Source organism: Neofelis nebulosa, chromosome 13 (assembly GCF_028018385.1).
Source record: "Neofelis nebulosa isolate mNeoNeb1 chromosome 13, mNeoNeb1.pri, whole genome shotgun sequence".
In the NCBI taxonomy this organism is placed as follows: domain Eukaryota; kingdom Metazoa; phylum Chordata; class Mammalia; order Carnivora; family Felidae; genus Neofelis; species Neofelis nebulosa.
In genome coordinates, this window is record NC_080794.1 from 23607725 (window position 1) to 23626564 (window position 18840).

Consider the following 18840-nt stretch of genomic DNA (forward strand, 5'->3'; position numbering starts at 1 on the left):
CTCAGCTGCCTAGATGATGGCTCTTTGCTGGGGGCAAAAGAGAACTGTAGCTTAACATTACCCCAACCTCCAGGACCCTGTAAGTCCACTTCCTTTGTCTCAGTTTCGCCGAGACATATGCGGGCAATCATCCTCCAAGCTTATGGCCCCTGATCTACATTTAAAGGATCTCATGACTCATGTTTTATTAAGGGGTCATAAATAGTGTTTCCCTAGTAACAGTTAGCCCCTGAAGGTGCTGGAAACCTTGCTTCCACAATTCCTTAGAGACTTATTCCATCCCTGACCTCCTGCCAACCTGAGGGAATATAACGATGAGTTAGTTGTAGGACCCCAGCACAGCTCCTCCAGGCATTAAGAAAACCACCTTTTTGCACCAAAGACGTCTTCCAGAATTCTGTGTTGGTCATCAGCTGTGGACCAGTCCACCATCATTCCCAAACATCATCATTTTGGCGTCCCAATGTGGGGCTTCGAATCTTCTCACCTTGACTCTGTGCTTCAGTGTCAATTTGGTGAGTATGTTTTCTCTTTCCTCATTTACTCTCATTTCAGGGGATTTTTGAGAAGTAGGGTCTTATGGGAACACTTTTGTGGGGATTGCTCTGGCTGCAATCCTCTAGGCTGTGGCGACTCTACGGGGAGGAGAAAGCCTGCCTTTTGGTTGGAAGTTAGGACCTTGGGCAGAATGGCAGTGAGATGCAGAAACTTGACGCCCTCTCTTTATTCCTTTCCGTGTCTACAGTTGTCTGTCTTGGGCAGTGGACAGCCACCTAAGTGACTACCATGTCTGCCAATCTTAAGACTCCCGTGTGTGAGGATTCCTCCTCATTGGTCGAATGTGACCCCCTCCATATCTCTGGGCTAGCCTCTTCTGCATGCCAGATCTCCACTGAGAGCTGACCGAAACCAGTACCTGACTGAATTAAAACCCAACAGGGCGCCATTTCCTAGGGAGGTTCGCTGTGAAGACTACGCGGGTCGAAATGCCACTTATATCATGATGGATTTCTCTTCTGTTTTCCCTCAATGTCCTCTACTAACTACTACTTAAAATTGGGTCATTTCCCCTTGTCAAACTCTTCTAGTATTTTCCATGGGTTGAAAATGGCAGTTCCTTCTCTGCCTTCTCAGCAAGGGAGACGCAGGTCTGTAAGTCAGGCACCCATCTGTTGTCTAGAATGCAATGGGGAAGCCGGTAGGGGTGGGCAGGCTAGCATCCCTCCTTCAGGAGCCCTTCCCCACCTGGTTGGCAGTCATAGTGATTTCGTTCAAGGGATACCTCGGGTCGCTTTCACATCTCGGGAACCCCTGACACATCCTGTGTGGGGGATGCTACTGGGGAGTCGGGATGGATTCTAGGGGTAATGGACCTTCTCTCTCTCTCTCTCCTTTTCTCTCTAGGTGGAACGTGGGAGTTCCTCTTTGGTCCGCAAGGATTCTCCCTTAGGATGCCTTTTGAACCCACTGGAAACAATTGGGTTTGAAAAATGTGGAAAGGACTGATCCTGTAACACTGCATGGCCTTACTAAACAGGGCAAATGGACGGCTGTTAGCCTAGGTTCAGCCCGTCAGGGCTAACCAGGCCCAGGGGCCTCTTGCAGGATGTGTTTGGTCAGTAACCAGGCCGGTGAGCTCCCCGTGGATATGTTGATGACAAATGTCTAAACAGGCCTCCTCCTGAGAAAACTCAGTCACTGAAGGAAACACAGGCCATCCCTGAAAAGGGAACGCTGACTCTTCCTCCCTGTTCCTCTGCCTGATAGATGTGAGAGCCTCTCCCTCATTCTTTTCGTGGGTTAAGGGCTACAACTGGAGGCAACTGTGCTCAGGCTACCTCAGGATGGAGACTTTAAGGAAAATTCCCAAGCAGCTGCCGAGCAGGGACTGGGGCGGGGGGCTTCTGGAAGCTCTGCACCTGGACGGCCACCCCTCAGGCCTGAGTCAAGGTGCTATCTCGAGAGGCCCAGTGCATACCCTGCTCTAGAGGGAGGGGCTCCATCACCTGCACTCTGGTTCCCATGACGCCTCACTCACCTGGTCAACTCTGCCCACCTGGACACCAAACTTGCCTCCAATGCCCCTGATGGACTGGACCTGGGACGAGTGCTTGGAGAGCTTCGACTGATACTCGTGGCCGACAGCTGATTGAAACAGGTCACAGAGCAAAGGTGTCAGCTGCCGGGCATAGCAGCTGTATCACACACCCCCGGGCATGGTCCTCGGGGAACAGGCCCCACCTTTGTCCACACCAGGGCTCCTCCTGGGAACAGGCTCTGTGTGCAAGCTGGTGGAGGAGGGATCCCCGAAGCCACCCAAGACCCTACCAGGTGGGGCTTGTGATCTGAGGGGCGTGGGGAAAGGGCCACGAGGCCGGGACCATCCACAGCCGAGTCTGACACCTGGCACCCACAGATGGCGATACAATCACTAGCTCTGTAAAGCGAGGCACTTGCCTACCGTGTGGCGTAGGAATGAGGACCAGAGATTTGCGGCGACAGGCGGAGACAGACTCACGCTCTTGGTGACACCATGCACTCCACCACTCTACCCAGAAACTGCAATTGCAACACCTGCTCTATCCACATACATGGTCTGCCACGCAGGAAAGTCTAGGCTTCCCACCACTCTGGCCTCGGCGGGGTCGGCCACCCATAGCCTCCATGCCACACCGGGCACCACAGCACTTTGTAAACAAAGCTTCTGGAATACAGCCCCCACCGAGCATTTATATATAAGCCCGTTTCTGAGATCTGCCCACCAAATTCAGTAAATGCCAGATGTCCCACATCCTCCAAAGCTGAAAATATGGACTACCGAGCTCCCAGGCAGCCCCCGGCCCTGCCTGGCCTCCCAGCACCAGGCTCTGTCCCCAGTGTGGACGGCCCAGACGTGTGACCCAGTGCGGGCATCTGAACCTTCCCTCTTACTGCCTGGGACACGGCACATACACACCCCTCCACCTGGTCTCTCCAGGGCCGTACAAGATACCTGGGTCAGGAGAGGCCGGGGTGAAGAGGAAATCAGGAGACCCTTCTCAGCACAGTTCAAGGGAGAGAGCGGCGAGGTTTCTTCCAAACTTCGGAGCCATGCCACTCTATCCCCTCCACGGCTCTGCTCTGATGTCCATCCTGCCTGGAGACCTGAGGCACCCTGGACTCCCACAGCCTCCAGGCTTCTACTCAAAAGTGCTGACAAAGCTCCCCTGGAGGACAGCCTGCGGAAGGGACTCCCCAGCACAAAACTTAGCAGAAAGAAGTTGTAAGAGAGCTTTTCTAAGAGTACTGCCAGAGATGCAGAGTGGCAATTTTTCCAAGTTTTTTCTTTAATCAAAACAGGTTGATCCAACTGAGAAAATCATGCGTATAACTAGGCATCAGCACCAGGGAGGGCGTGGTCTGGAAGCCTAGTGTCATGGTCCAGGCAGGGGGTTGGCCCAAGGCCAGGAAGGAGCCCAGGAGCGAGAGCAGGAATGAGGTCCGCCTCACTGGCTCACCCGCAGACAAGGGCAGGATACCAGACAGCAGTGCACACTGGGGACTGACGGCTGCCACACCTACCCAGGCCACACTCATGCAAACACGTGCCTGCCTGAGCAGAGTTTTCCTCTCCAAGACTCCATCACATTCTCCTCAAATCTTAACACAGGGATCTCAGGGCTCTTTCCAACTCAGAGAGGACAGGTTACAAAGAACTTCAGAGGTACGTATTTTTGAGTCTCATTTTTTCATCTTTATTTTTTTGTGTGTGTGAGACAAAGACAGAGCATTTCAGGGAGGGCAGAGATATTGAGAGAGAGAGAATCCCTAGGAGGCTCTGCACTGACAGGAGACAGCCCGATGCAGTGCTCAAACCCAGGAACCGTGAGATCATGACCTGAGCCGAAACCGGGAGTCAGACACATAATAGACTGAGCCACCTAGATTTCTGACAAGTTGGTCCAATCTGGAAGAGCTGGAAGCCAAGCTTGCCTACAGGTGCAGGGAGGCACGGAGAGAGGGGCTGTGAGCCCATGGCAGCACCCCACCAAATTCATCTGTAAGGGCAGTCTCCCCACTATACCAGGTGTAGACACCTGGGCATTTCCGTCAGCTGTCTGGGTACCATCACCGCAGCGGCTGGTAACTCATGAGATATCGCTGAGCGCCTGCACGGTGCCAGGCCAGGCACGAGGTAAGGAGGACAGGTCCCAGCCCCAGAGAGCCTCCACGGAAATACAGTAATGTCCAGGGTGAGTGAAGGACCACAGGCAGAAGACACGGGGGAAAGGCAGCAGCAGACAGGCTGGCGGGAAGGAGGGCTCCTCAGGGAAGCTTCGGGGCCTAGTAAGGCCAGAGCTCAAGGTGTTGAGAGGACAACAGAAGCAGAGAAGCCAGCAGTGACAGCTTTGTTGTTACTGCCATCAAGCTTCTCCTTGATAGATTCATTGTTTGCCCCAATGTGTCATTTTGCCAACCCAAAGCTAGAGACCCAGACAGACCATGAATTTCTCTCTGTTTCAAATCCCTACAACCCCATGGGCACAGGCTTTGTTTCAGGAAGGAAAGTCCTCTACCTGTTTCTCTCACTGTCCCAAGCACGCGGGGGTGACGGGTTGTCTGTACTGCAAAAGGCAACCAGGCAACTTTGTAGAATCCAAAGATGATTCCACTCCCCACTCTGCATGTCTAGATATCTCCAGGAATGACAGTCACACCAGGAAACGTCCCTGTCTGTTTCCTGTAGCTCACTCTTTGTCCAACCCCAGCGTAGGCAAATTCCAGACCTGGTGTGCGGTGCCCCTAGGACGCCCCAAATATCTGCTCTGTGTGAACACAGTTCAGCGTGGCTCACTGTGACCCAGTGGTGCAGTTCTGCACTTGGCTCAACACTGAGTCCGATCCGAGCAGCATCTGGAATTACAAGGGACAGGTTAGAATTATAGACCAGAAATTCCATATCAGCTGATGGCTTCCCTTCTATGCACAACAGAGGCAGACATCTCTTGGGTCCGAATAAGAGACACTGCTCAAACTGGGAAATTCACATCCACAGGGAGGTCTGCAGAATGTATATAGGTACCTCGCTGGAGAAACATGTAACACCACCCCGCTACACCTGAGTCTCTTGCATGGGGCGTGGAATAGAGCAGAAGAGCTCCGGTGTCTCAGGACAGAGGATTCAAAGTGCCACCAAACGCTGATGTGTGCAGTCAACCATGCTGAGCCCTATAGCTGGATGGCAGAGGAGGCTCGCCCACTGTCCTCAGTGAGTGCTCTCTCCCGGACTCACAGGAAGTGACTACACAGAGGGCCAGGTCGTCAATGCCTGAAGGACAGCAAAGCACCTGCTGGCTGAAGCCTTGCCCGCACACTGAAGGACAGCCTCAGGTCTGGTTCTGGCACCAGCTGGCTGAAGTCTCGCCTACGCCGTGAAGGAGAGTCTCTGATCTGGTTCTGGTCTACACACTGGCCCAGATTAGGCTCGTGGTGAACTGGGGGCAGCAGTGACACCAACACCCACACTCAAGATGCTTCTGGGCTTCCGTCCTCCACCCAGAGCCCCCCCCCCACCCCCCAGTAAGGCCTTCTGCCACATTGCCCACACCCCGGCACACATGAGAATCCTAAAAGAGCTTCTAAGACGCAGGAACACCTCATGAGAAAGGTCAGTCAACAGAGGAGGATCTCACCTTCAGCGCATGGACTCAAAGCTCTTCTGCAAGAAGTCTGAGCCCCTACTTCGCCAACTCTGTGCCCGAAGTGAAACGGCACATGCTGCCAACACTGACCTTGTCCATCCAGTCCTGCCACGTGCCAAACTTCCTGCCATAACCATGAGAGGCTTTTGTTCCTCTTTCAAGCTCTTTTTCTTGAGGGTCTGGTGTTCTTAAAACTCATTCTCTCTCAACTTCTGTATGCTTGAAGGGAAGGAGGGGAAGGGAAGTTAAGGGAAGGGAAGGGAAGGGAAGGGAAGGGAAGGGAAGGGAAGGGAAGGGAAGGGAAGGGAAGGGAAGAGAAAGAACTGGGAATTGTGGGAGGGCGCCGGTGCCTTGTAAGGTGACACGTGAGGTCACCTGGTGGGATCTCTACACCACTAGGCCCCATTCCTCCACACCCCCAGTCCCTGCCTTTGCCAGTCTCCCCTTAGTCTGCCAGGTGCATCTTGTCAGTAGGGCTCAGAGTCAAGTTTACAGGGAAAACAGAAACTAATGTGCTCCGGGCCAGTGAGTCATCCCAAATCCAACAGTAGGTGTACGAAACTTGGAATTTTCTATATTCATATGGTGAAAAGGTTCTCTTTCATCAGGTAGCGGGATTAGGAGAAGCACTTTCCAAGCCTCAGCTCATAGCAGAGGTGGAAAGCAAGTCAACAATCCCACATCCCAGAGACTCTGAGGACGCTAGTCAAAGACAGTGAGGCAAAATGTTTAGACAGCATCTCTTTACTTGAAGTACTACTGGGTTTACATATTCTTAGATACTTGAAGGTGACCTAAGAGACTATCAGAATTTATCATCTAAAGCCCCTTTCTACAATTAACACCGGGAATAGTGAAGCAGATCCCAAGCTGTGGTCAAAATATGGCAGGTCAAGAAGCCTTTAGAGCTGTCACAATCAGGGGACCACAAAATGGTACAAAGGCCACTCCACAGGGCTGTCCAGGGGTCACCACATCCACACATCTGGATGACAATCCCAGAGTATACCGAAAAAGCAAACCGGCCCTGGCCACTGCCCAGTGTCCTTGGGAATGGTGATGGGGGTAGAACCGGCTCCAACACCTGGAACGGCCACAGGGTGCCCACAACTGTCCCAGGGGTTCTCCCAACATCCAGCATGTTTCAAAGCCACGGGAACAGAAACGACGATGAGAGCAATGGTGACTTCACCGGCTCGGGAGTCGGCTCCCAGGGCCTCGACATCCTCATGTGGCTTCTGTGGAAGGTGTGGGCTCAGCAAGTCAGGGAGGAACCTACACTTGTGTCTAAAATACCCACACGACAGACTTCACCCTCTTTTGGGAATGATTTCCTGGCTCTGCTTCAGCCAAGAACAGCTTCATTTTCCTGAAAGATATTGGGGCCAAGGAAGTCGAGCACCGCAGGTGACCAAACAGATCAGAGGGATGGTCCCTCACAGTAGGGACGGGAAGGTCCAATCGGAAGCCGGTGAAGCCTAAAGAAAACTCTGAGCACAGTTTCAAGGTTCCTTTTACCTACACTTCCTGACTAGGAAACACCACCGGGAGAAGTGGCAGTGTAAGGCCATGCCGAGTCAGGTGCAGGGCCCGCTCTCCCACGGGACAATCCCTCGGCTCTCCTATTTGGGGCCTCTCGTGAGAATATGGGACTTAGAAAACAGCTCCCCAGTATATCCCACGGGCAGTGACAGAGCAGGAAAATTAGAGTCGTGGAGGGGAGTTTAAGGTCAGAAGTATTCCAAGACATGGTGTGTGGCAGGAACGCCCACTAGCAGAGAGCATAGGTGACCAAGTCCCCTGATGAAATCTCTGCTCTTGAAGACAAGATGCTAGAATCATCAATACAGGAACTGTTTGTGATGGGAGATTCTAAGCCACCACGTACCTACGCGAACACATGTATAGAAGCACAGGGTCACGTGTTGTGGGAACATCAGCTCCCAAGACAGACCAAATCGTGCCAGTGTGGGTTCACAGGAAAGCTGTGTCCCCCTGGTCTGTGTCTCTGCCTTTCAAAAGACCAATTTCACACCAGCATTAAGATAGTCTCTTCCTTGGTGTGCTCATGGTGCCCAGAAACTTTCACGGTCTTGGCCCCCATCTCTGCTCCTTTCCACTTATATCATTCAGAAAGGTGTGGTCAATGAGGAGTGAAGCCCACACAGGCGATTGTAAGAAACACAGACAACCCAAATGAAAACAAGAGGAAAATCACCTTTGGGGAAAAGGGAGACAGAAGGACACTGGTGACTCATAGCACAAAATAGGGTCAGTCTCCCGTGGATCTCATCAGCACCCCTCTTCCTGGGGAATGGACATGGTGTGGCCTTCCTAAGATTCCACATGAAAGAGCAGGGCCCGGGGTCACAGATGCTTGGAAGAACGGTCTCAGAGGCTACCCAACAAGTTCTCTGGCCACAGTGTGACAGCTCTAAGCTTGGGGGGCTGGGCAGCTGGGCCACCAAGTGCACACCCACAGCCCCGTGGGTTTAAAAATTAACATGAATAAAAAAGAAAATAAGATGTTGGAGACTAAGACAACGTTAGCCCTCTGTTTTTGCAATGTGACAATGCCTTACTCACTGCTTTAATTACAAGTGAAAAAATTTTTTTATTTTTGTTAACTTTATTTTGAGATAGAGCACATGCGTGAGTGGGGGAATGGAGAGAGAGAATCCCAAGCAGGGTCTGTGCTGTCAGCCCAGGGCTCGATGCGGGCCTCAAACCCACAAACCATGAGATCGTGACCTGAGCCGAGGTCAAGAGTCAGACGCTCAACCAACTGAGCCACCCAGGCTACCCTAATTAAAAAATTTTAAATTAATGGACATTATTTTATTCTCCTGAAAATGTTTACAAATAGCTTTAACTTAAGCTTCCGAGAGCATCCTGGCCTGAAAACCAGAGCCATGGCCCTGAAGCACAGAGACTAGGCTGTGGGCCTCCCCTCAGCACCAGTGGAGAAAGGTTCTGTTCGCCTCCTCTAAGGATGGCTGGCCGGACGCACTGAAAACAATCCAAGCAAGCGGGACAGCAGCCACCGGTTGCACAGGAGAGGCTGACCTACCCTCTAACTGCTGGATGTGCTCTGGTGTGTGTGCCCTGAAACCCTGTGGGCGGCCACCATGCCCATGGCTCAGCGGACGGAGGCCTTGGAGGCAGCACAGTGGGACACAGGCCTCCCTGCACCTGGCCCTCAGCACAGCCCAGCCTGCCTGGCATCCTGGCGTCCAGGCCTGATGCTGCTTCCTCTCACGTGTGGGCAGGATGGTTTCCTCTTGCATCACTGTCTCCCACGCACGTCCTAGTGCCTTTCCAGAGTGGTTCCTGTCTCACGGGTCCCTGAAAGTGCCTTCTACCAAAGCAGAGAACACTCACCCCCACCAGGCACACGCACGCTCGTGGCTAGGAGAGGCCCAGCACACTGGAGTGAAAAGATCAACCGGCAGTAATCCTGATGCACACCAGAGGTCCTCTTGACCATTTTCCATTTTCTGCTTTCTGCCTGGACAGTCTAGGGCCTGTCGTGTGACCTGAGAGTCCTCTTCCCCGTGGGAGGGTTGGGCCCGTTCTCCCCACCCTGATGCCTCCGGGGTAGGACTAGGCAGAGCAGGCCTTCTCCAGAAATGGGTGGACTGGGGAGGTGGTCCCATCTATGTCCAAATCTCTGGAACCTGTGCACGTGACTTTATTTGGAAAAGCAGGCTTTGTAAGTGCAGCTACGTGGAGGACCTGGAGACCACCCTGGACTCCCTAGGGAGGGGGCTGGGGAGTACACGGATGAATGTTCTTAAAAGAGGAGTCAGGTAAGATCCACCGAGAAAGGACAGGGCACGAGGGCCAGCAAGCACCGAAGCAGGGCAGGATGGAGCCTCCCTGCTCCCGCTGAAATCTGCCCACGCACCGGTTGGTGTGGACACAGCGCTGGCCTCAAGTCAGGACGGCGAAAGGTGCCGCAGGAAGACAAGGAGGAGAATCAGCAGAATCCATGCCACTTCTTCCCACCGAGGACTCAAGCGACAGGGGGGTAAGAGAAAGCAGAACGTCAGAGATGTTGAGAAACACCATCAAGTGAAGCCACATCATCAGGAAGGAGGCAACAATCCCTCTTGGGCATGTGCCTGCTGCCCCTCTGCAGAGGCCATGGGGACAGACCCCTCCCGGTACCGCGGAGCACCCACCTGGGAGGTGGCAGGACTCGGCCAGCAAAAGGCGAGGAGGACAGTGTGAAGTCACAATTACATTCAGAACACTCGACGTGACACACAAGAAAGGACCTTAAGGTCAGCAGTGATGAGGGTACAGTGGCCTCAAGGAGGACTGTGTAGCGGTAGGAGAGTCAAGGGTATTCGGTGGGACCTGGCGGGTCTGTGGAAAGGCCTGCAAGCCCCGGAACATTCAGGATGGGGGAGCACAGCCAAGGATGGCTAACGCGTGTTCTCAGAGAGGCCACATCCCTCGGACATCTGCTCAGTGCTTGGTCTGTTTCTCAACTGACATTTCTTTTTTAAGCATCATTGGATTCACCAAATCAAGTTTTAATAAACCATGTGTAACCTATTGTACCTGTGGGGAATTGGTCTGTTTCCAGAAACTCTCAGATGCCGAAGGCTTGCCCAGCTTTGGTGGGGAAAAAAACAGAATCTTAGATGTAAAACGCAGGGAAGCACTTTGTTGTTCCAAACCTCACACTTAACACTAAGGACCAGGAAGTGCGGAAACTAAAGATCAGCCAGCAAAGGTTCTCAACAGGAAGACACAGAATGACCTAACTATGCCCTGACAGAAAGGAGAAGGGAAGTGTTACTCCACAGAAAGTAACTATGTATCCTTCACAGTTAGTAAACCATCGGCCCTGGCGGGAGAGACAGTACCGGAAGAGGAAATCCCAGCGATTGTCAACTGTGCCCTCCACACAAGGCCACGGGTCAGGGCGTCCATCCCTTGACCCAATGGCCATAAGCTCTCTGTGGCGGGGAGGGAAGGAACCATCCCAGAGTCGCCTGAGCTATGAGGGATCTTGTGCCAGAGTCTCCTGAGGTGGCCTCATGAGGGCTGCTTCGGAATCTGTGTCTTCTCCTGTCTCTGCCCCTCCCATGCTCAAGCTCTGTCTCTCTGTCTCTCAATAATAAACAAACATAAAAAACGTAAGGAAAATCTACAAATGGAGAATGAGGTCCACTCTTTAAACTTGTTCACAAACAAATGTAAAAAGTTGATTTCCATAAGAACACTAAGACCTTTATTAGAGTTGCACTACATTATTTCCAGGGTCTCGTGCCTTCTTCCTGGGTGCACACCCAGCACCCTGCCGCGCGGTGGGAGCCCAGTGCTTCCTGATTGCTCGTCTGAGATTTGTGGTGCCAGGGAGCCCAGGGTGGGCGTGGGGTAGGGGTGGGGGGAGGACTGGCCCAGGTCACCCCCCGCCCAGGCTTGCCACGGCCTCAGCTCCCAGGTTCTGCGGGTCACTCCAGGCAAGCTGCCCAGGCCCCCAGGACTAGGCTCTGATAGAGCCAACGCACTGAGGACACCCACGATGCCTAGCTGTAGTAGGTGGAAGAGCACACTAATATTCAAGCAGATAAGCAGAAGTTAGGAGTCATCATAGATCATTGAAGTCTGAGCGCGCCACAGCCTTGTTACATACGAAGTCGGCCATTCTCCACCATTGTTCACATTCCAGTCAAAGAGCCTCCCGTGGCGCCGTCGCCGAGGGGCTGGGGCAGGTCAGCATGTCACGGACCGACGACCAGCTGCATCTTCTTTGGCTGCATAGAGGACAGACAGGAAGTGGCCCAGAAGTCTGCAGGGAGAGTCTCTGCTGACCCAGCAGCTAAGTCACAAATGTCCTTGGGTCTACACTGTTTTCTCCAAGAAGGTGCCTTCCTAAAGTTTTGTCATCCTCCAGAAATCAAGACTGATTGGAAATTAAAAAACAAAAGTGTATACCAAAGTTACCAGCCCTTTAAAATGACCTCGCTCTGCAATTTTGTTTACAGGTATTTACCCACATTCCTGACAGCCATCGGGCCCCCTGCCCAGAAGGCAGTCCCAGGGGGTAAAGGGAGACAGGGCCACACTTGTGCCAGGACCCTGACCGGGCACAAGTCAGCAGAGTCCTGGGCTGCCTGGGCCTGCTCCACTGTCTATGTGAAATCATCTTCCTGCCATAGAAGAGACTACTTTTTCGCTTTCCAAATAGTCTTTAAGCTGCAGACTGTGCCACACGCTGGGACAGTCCCACAGCACCCTTTCCCTTGCCCTGTTCTCCTCATGAGCATGTGTTCATTCTTATGGCAACCACGACAGTCTTAAGTAGTGGTGTGGGAGTAAATCAGTCCTGGTTTTGTAGAAGGAGAATACAACGTTTTGTGTCTTTTCAAATAAATAACTGAAACATTCCCCCAGAGCACAGGGCCCTGGATTGCAGTGAGATATCAGGCTACCCCAAAAATACAACTTACAGGCTCTATTCCCAGGCTGCAGTCCACGTGTTATGATGTCAAAAATATTTCTGAAGACTATCAGTGTCAAACACCAAAAATGAAAGAAACCAAACTCCTCATCTCTGTGAAACTATTGGTTTCTCAATAGCTAATTGGTTTGTTTATTTATTTTTTATAGTTTTTTTTTTTTCATTTTTGAAAGAGACAGAAACAGCAAGAGTAGAACAGGGTCAGAGAGGTAGGAGGAGAAAGAATCCTAAGCAAACTCCCCACTGTCAGCACTGTGTCCAATGTGAAGCTCAAATTCACCAAGTGTGAGAACACGACCTATGCCGAAACCAAGACTCAGATGCTTCACTGACTGAGCCACCCAGTCGCCCCTGTTTTTAGAGTTTGAGAGACAGAGAGAGAGAACAACTGTGTATGAGGAGAAAGGGGCAGAGAGAAAGGAGGAAGACGACGCAAAGCAGGCTCCACGCAGAAAGCAGCCAACCCACACTTTTTGTTACCTCTGAACTTACAAAAATACACATTTCGGGGAGCGGTGGGGTGGGAGAACCAGAAGGCACTACCACGAATCTTAGTGTTTTCATTACAGAAAGTATAAGGATGTGAACGAAAACACATCAGCAACATCTAAGGGACAGAATTTTCCCAGCATGGTTCCAGGAGCAAAAGGTCTACTTTCAGTATCAAATTGCATACAGTCAGGTGGCAACTATCCAAGTTAGTGTAAAACACTTTTATACACTTCAAACATAGGGACATTCAAATCAGACCACTGTTAAACAGTTTCTACAAATTTCCATTCCCAGGGAACCAAAAGCCTGAGGGTTCCTACGGAATTGTGAGCAGTAACAGAAATAACGGCATTTCACCTGAACTACAACTGACAGCGTGCCGGTCATGATCCTTATTATGAGTTCTAAGAAGGAGACTACATTGAGGCAGACAGAAAGAAACTAACGGACAAGTCCGGGGGCTGAAGGGGAAACGGCCTCTAGCGGTAAGGGGCCCTGTGGGCCCAGTGTGGACGTGAGGCACCCCACTCCAGACCTCGCAGGCACTCGGGGCACTGAAGAGTGGCCACATGCGTTGCCTGCTGTCCAGTATCGCAGAGCCCACTGAGTTCTTCCCCGGCTCAAGGCCCCATCCCGTTGTCCCATCTCCAATGTCACCCCTTGGCCCGCCTCCTGCTCCACCCCGCTAAACTGCAAACCACCTCTTCTGTTGAAGAGGGCTCACTTTTATTTTTCAGTTGTCGGACCACTGGGATGTGGTCTCAGCCTGCCTCCTTCATCCATTTAACTCAGCTCTGGGACACGCTCAACCCACATGCGACCTGCTCTGCAGTGGAAAGTCCCAGAGAGATATGCCCGCACCACTCCTCTGGATCCCATCCCGGGCATCACAGCGCCTCAGCTGCTTGGTAAGAAACAAAACCCACTGCTGTTACTCGTTCTCAGAATCAAGACCAGTTAAAAATAAGAGGTACTGAATAGATGGCAAAGGTCAGAGTCTATTTATTTAAGAGAAACTCAAAAACTACAGGGGAAGGAAAAAGGAGGGCAACCTAGTGAGTACGCCAGAGAGACCACCAGATGAATGACAGTTTCTGAATGCTGCTGACCATGTCCTCACAGGGGCTGCAGTTACACATAATGAGATGGAGCTTCTGTGATCATAGTATCTCGTGGATATTTAGATGCAGACACTCTTAAAAGCCACGAGACTGCAGTGCTCCCACTGTTCCCATTTACAAGTGATTAAAAAGAAGCACAGGAATGCTACTACGTAGCTTCCCCAGAGCCCCAAACTCATCTGTGCAGGAGCCAGGCTCAGAGTCAAGTGCTCTGGGGTCACGCCCTCCCTGCACAACTTCTCAAGGTGGACTGGGAATCCTCGGGGGTCCTTTCCAGATTTCATACATGCTCTACGTCCTCTAGGGACCATAGTTGAATACGGGCCTCAGGTTCACTGTGGAGGAGATATAACCTATTTGCAGCTATATAGAACATTGAACAAACAACCACTGCTTCAAAACCAGGTACGCTGAGAACTGCTCAGCCACATGACAAATAACACAATGCTTATTTTTTTAAAGTTTATTGTGTTTATCAGCTTGTCCGCCCAATTTGCTGAGTCCCAGGGCACCCTGGGAGGGTTTTCAACCTCCAATTCAGCGGCTGTGGGGAAGCAGAGTGATGAAATGGGAGGCGGGGGGTGTCAACAGCCACGTGAGGTCTCCCGAAAGGGGGAGGGGTCTGCAGGTCGAGTGACTGCGGATCTAGAGGAACGATGCCAGTAAGACCTCCCGCATGCGAGAGCCACGCAAGGGACACCAACCTGTTCAGGCGGTCTTGTCACTAGCGTGGCCGGGGTGGACCTTTTGTTTCTTGCCTAGCAAGCAGCACACTGAAGACTGATGACCTTCTTTTGGGGGGCATTGTGCAGCGAGTCCTGGCTACTGCTAATGCTGCTGAGGTTGCTCAAGGGGCCATCCTGAGAGCCTGTCGATCTGGGTGACCCACAGGAGAGCATCTTCCAGGCATGCTCGTTACACGACACACCGCCCCACGTGAGGGAGAAGCACAATCCCCCAGCTTCTAGGGAGGGCTGAGCCCTGGGAGCTGACACTCTCTCTCTCCCAAGTATATCTGGAGTCCAAGCGCCCTGGGTCGAGAACGCTCAGCACCCCTCCCAGGCCGTGACCCAATAACCATGTCGTGAGTCTCATGTAATGCACTGAGTCTGTCCCCTGCATAGTGAGGGCCAGCCTCTCCTAACTCTGAATCTGGTCTGTGCTAACCAAGAGCAATCAGTTTCTGGATCCCAAAGGAAGGATTGCCTTCCTGAGAGTACTTGGTGTTTGGGTGGCTGGTAGAAGAAATGATGGCTAGCCAACTTGTTTCCCTCCCTGGCCATTAAAGATGCTTTCACTCTGAAGAACAGTTGGTTCACCATGGGCAATATTGTCGAGGACCTGCTTAGCACAGAAAGAGACCATTCATGAACTACTGCATCCAAGCCCTGTTCCAAACATCTGAGCTTAGCTTACAGCACAAGCCTGTTACCTTGGAATGACTGTCTTCACTATCCACTGATAGGATGGCAAGGGAAAACAGTGAACTCCAGAAGCTTTCCCTCATTTCTAAGGTAATAACACAGGCATCTTGCCTTTGGGTTCCCACGGTAGCTGACGGAGGCTTCCCTTTGCCGTACCCATATGTGTTTCATATCTATCCATATCTTATTCCTGAGACCATCAGCTTGTCTGGGAGTTGTCCTAGTCATTGCATCCTAAGATTTATCTCATTTTCTGGACCACATGCTTCCTTGGGGAATTCCATCAGACATCTAAAGCAGTTAATATCTATCCATCTCAGGCTGTTCCACAGAATAGAAATGGAAGGAAAACTTCCAGACACATTCTACAAAGCCAGCTTTACTTTGATTGCCAAACCAGACAGAGACCCAGCAAAAAAAAAAACAAAACAAAAACAAAACGACTATAGGATAATATGCCTAATGAATAAGACTACAAAAATTTTCAACAAGATACTGGCAAAACAAACGCACAGCATATGAAAAGAATTTTTCACCATGATCAAGTAGGATTCCTATCTGGGCTATAGGGCTGGTTCAATATTTGGAAATCAATCAATACGATACATCACATTAAGAAAATCACAGGTAAGAACCACATGATCCTGTCAATACCGGCAGAAAAAGCATTTGACAAAACACAGCATCCTTTCTTAATAAAAACCCTCAAGAAAGTCAGAATAGAAGGAACATATGTAAACATCATAGAAGCGATGTATGATACAAGTCCGCAGCTAATATAATTCTCCTGGGGATAAACTGAAAACTTTCCCCCTGTGATCAGGAACATGACAGGGATGTCCACTCTCACCACTGTTGTTGAACATAGCTTTGCAATTCCTAGAAGCAGCAATCAGACAACAAAATGAAATACATGTCATCAAAATGGCAAAGATGAAGTCAAACGTTCACTCGGCACAGACCACATGATACTCTACCTGGAAAACCTGACAGAATCCACAAAAAGTCTTCTCGAACTGATACATCAATTCAGCAAAGTCGCAGAACACAATATCAATGTACAGAAACCCATCGCATTTTAATATACCAATAAAACAAAACAGAAAGAGAACTAAAGAAACTGATCATGTTCACAGTTGCACCAGGACCATAAAATACCTATCAATAACCTCAACATACTAATGAACCAATCCAAAGATATAAAAGTTCTGTGTGCTGAAAACGATACAAGGGTTATGAAGGAAATTGAAGAAGACACAAAGAAATGGGAAAACATTCCATGTTCCTGGATTCGAAGAATGAATATTGTAAAAATGTCAATACCATCCAAAGCAATCTACACATTCAATGCAATCCCCATCAAAATCGTGCCACCATTCTTTCCAAAGCTAGAACAAATAATGCTAACGTGTATGGAACCACAAAAGACCCCAAATATTCAAAGTAATATTGAAGAAGGAAACGAAAGCAGGAGGCATCAGAGTCCCAGATTTTAGCCTCTGCTACAAACCTGTAATCATCAAGACAGTATGGTATGGGCACACAAACAGACACATAGGCCAATGGAACAGAATAGAGAACCCAGATTCAGACCCACAAATGTATGGCCCACTAATCCTCCACAAAGCACGAAAGAGTATCCAATGGAAAAAAAACACAGACTCTTTAACCACTGGTGCTGGGAGAACTGGACAGCAACATGCAGAAGAATGAAACTAGACCACTTTCTTACAGTGTACACAAAAGTAAACTCAAAATGGATAAAGGACCTGAATGTGAGACAGGAAACCATCAAAAGCTGAGAAGAGAAAGCAGGAGCAAACCTCTCCGACCTCAGCTGTGGCAATTTCTTACATGACGCGTCTCCAACGGCAAGGGAATTAAAAGCAAAAATGAGCTGTAGGGACCTCATCAAGATAAAAACCTTCTGCACTGCAAAGGAAACAAGCAACAAAACAAAAAGACAACAGATGAAATGGGAAAAGATATTTGCAAATGACGTATCAGACACAGGGCTAGTATCCAAACACCTATAAAGAACTCACCAAACTCCACACCTGAAAACAAATAATCGGGTGATGAAATGGGCACAAGACATGAATAGGTACTTTTCTGAAGAAGACATCCAGATGGCCAAGAGACATGACAAGATACTCAACATCACTCATGATCAGAGAAATACAAATCAAAACCACACGGTGGTCAGAGTGGCAGAAATGAACAAATCAGGACACTATAGATGCTGAAGTGGATGGGGAGAAACAGGAACCCTCTGGCATTGTTGGTGGGAAGAAAAACTGGTGCAGCCACTCTGGAAACAGTGTGCAGGTTCCTCACCACATTAAAAAAAGATCCACCCGATGACGCAGCAATAGCACTGCTAGAATTCAGGGGATTCAGGAGTGCTGATGCACAGGGGACTCGTACCCCAGTGTTTATAGCAGCATTTGCAACAATAGCCACATGATGGAAAGAGCCTAAATGCCCATCAATGGACAAATGGATCAAGAAGATGAGGTTTCTATATACAATGGAATACTACTTGCAATGAGAAAAGATGAAATCTGGCCATTTGTAGCAACGTGGAAGGAACTGCAGGGTGTTCTGCCAAGTGAAATAAGTCAGGCAGAGAAAGACAGATACCATATGTTTTCATTCATATGTGGATCCTGAGAAACTTCACAGAGGGGAGGGGAAAGGGGGAAACAAGTTGCAGAGAGGGAAGGAGGCATACCCTAAGGGGCTCTGAAATACTGAGAACAAACTGAGGGTTGATGGGAGGTGGGGGAGAGGGGAAAGTGGGTGATGGCCATCGAGGAGGGCACCTGTGGGGATGAGCACTGGGTGTTGAATGGAAACCAATTTGACAATAAATTATATTGAATACAAGAAAAAAGAAAAGATGCTCAAAGTCACTCCTCATCAGGGGACTACAAATCAAAACCACACTGAGATGCCACCTGACACGGATCAGAGTGTGCCTGTGGGTGGGCAGTCAGCACTGCTGCTTTGCTGGGACACAGTGTATCCTCCAAAAGCGACAAGGGGTGGGGGGTCTCGCGCTTTGGGAAACATGGACAATCAGGAGCAGCGAGGCTCCAATGTAGCCCAGGGTGTCCCGAAGCTGGCCCAAACGTGGCCCATCAGCGGCATCGGGGCTCTTACAGGCTCCCGAGCCCCTGTCGGTGGCTGAGGAGCGGGGTGGGGGAGGGGCTTGGAAAGAGCACAGACTTGGGTTATGATTGCACGGAGACCCGCCCATGCATATTTTTGGGGGTGGTTTTGGCTTCTTGGCTAGTTTTCTAGAGCAGTTTTCGCAAACGTGAGAGGATCCTCCAGAGATTTCACACACATTCCTGCTCTTACTGAGGCACAGCCTCTCCCCTGAGCAGGTATCCGCAACCCCCGCCAGGGCGATGCCTTTGTCACAGCCCCAAACCTGTGCTGATGTGTGTCCCTCGCCCAAGGTCCGCAGCTGAGATCGGGTTCGCCTCTGACGTTGTACCCGAGTGCGTCCCGGCGGGTGCGTGATGAAGAGTCTCTGCCGGTGCAGCGTCCCACCGGGTAGTGTTTCCTCCCTGACGCAGTAGTTTCCGTTGGTGCTGGCGCCACAGCGCATTTGCCAGGCGGAGAGGTGGGCGGGA

General features: G+C 50.7%; 1 pseudogene; it reads left to right on the plus strand.

Annotated features, from left to right (window-relative positions):
• Positions 1-18840, plus strand: part of LOC131492406 (src substrate cortactin-like) — a 112271-nt pseudogene that overhangs the window by 42351 nt on the left and 51080 nt on the right.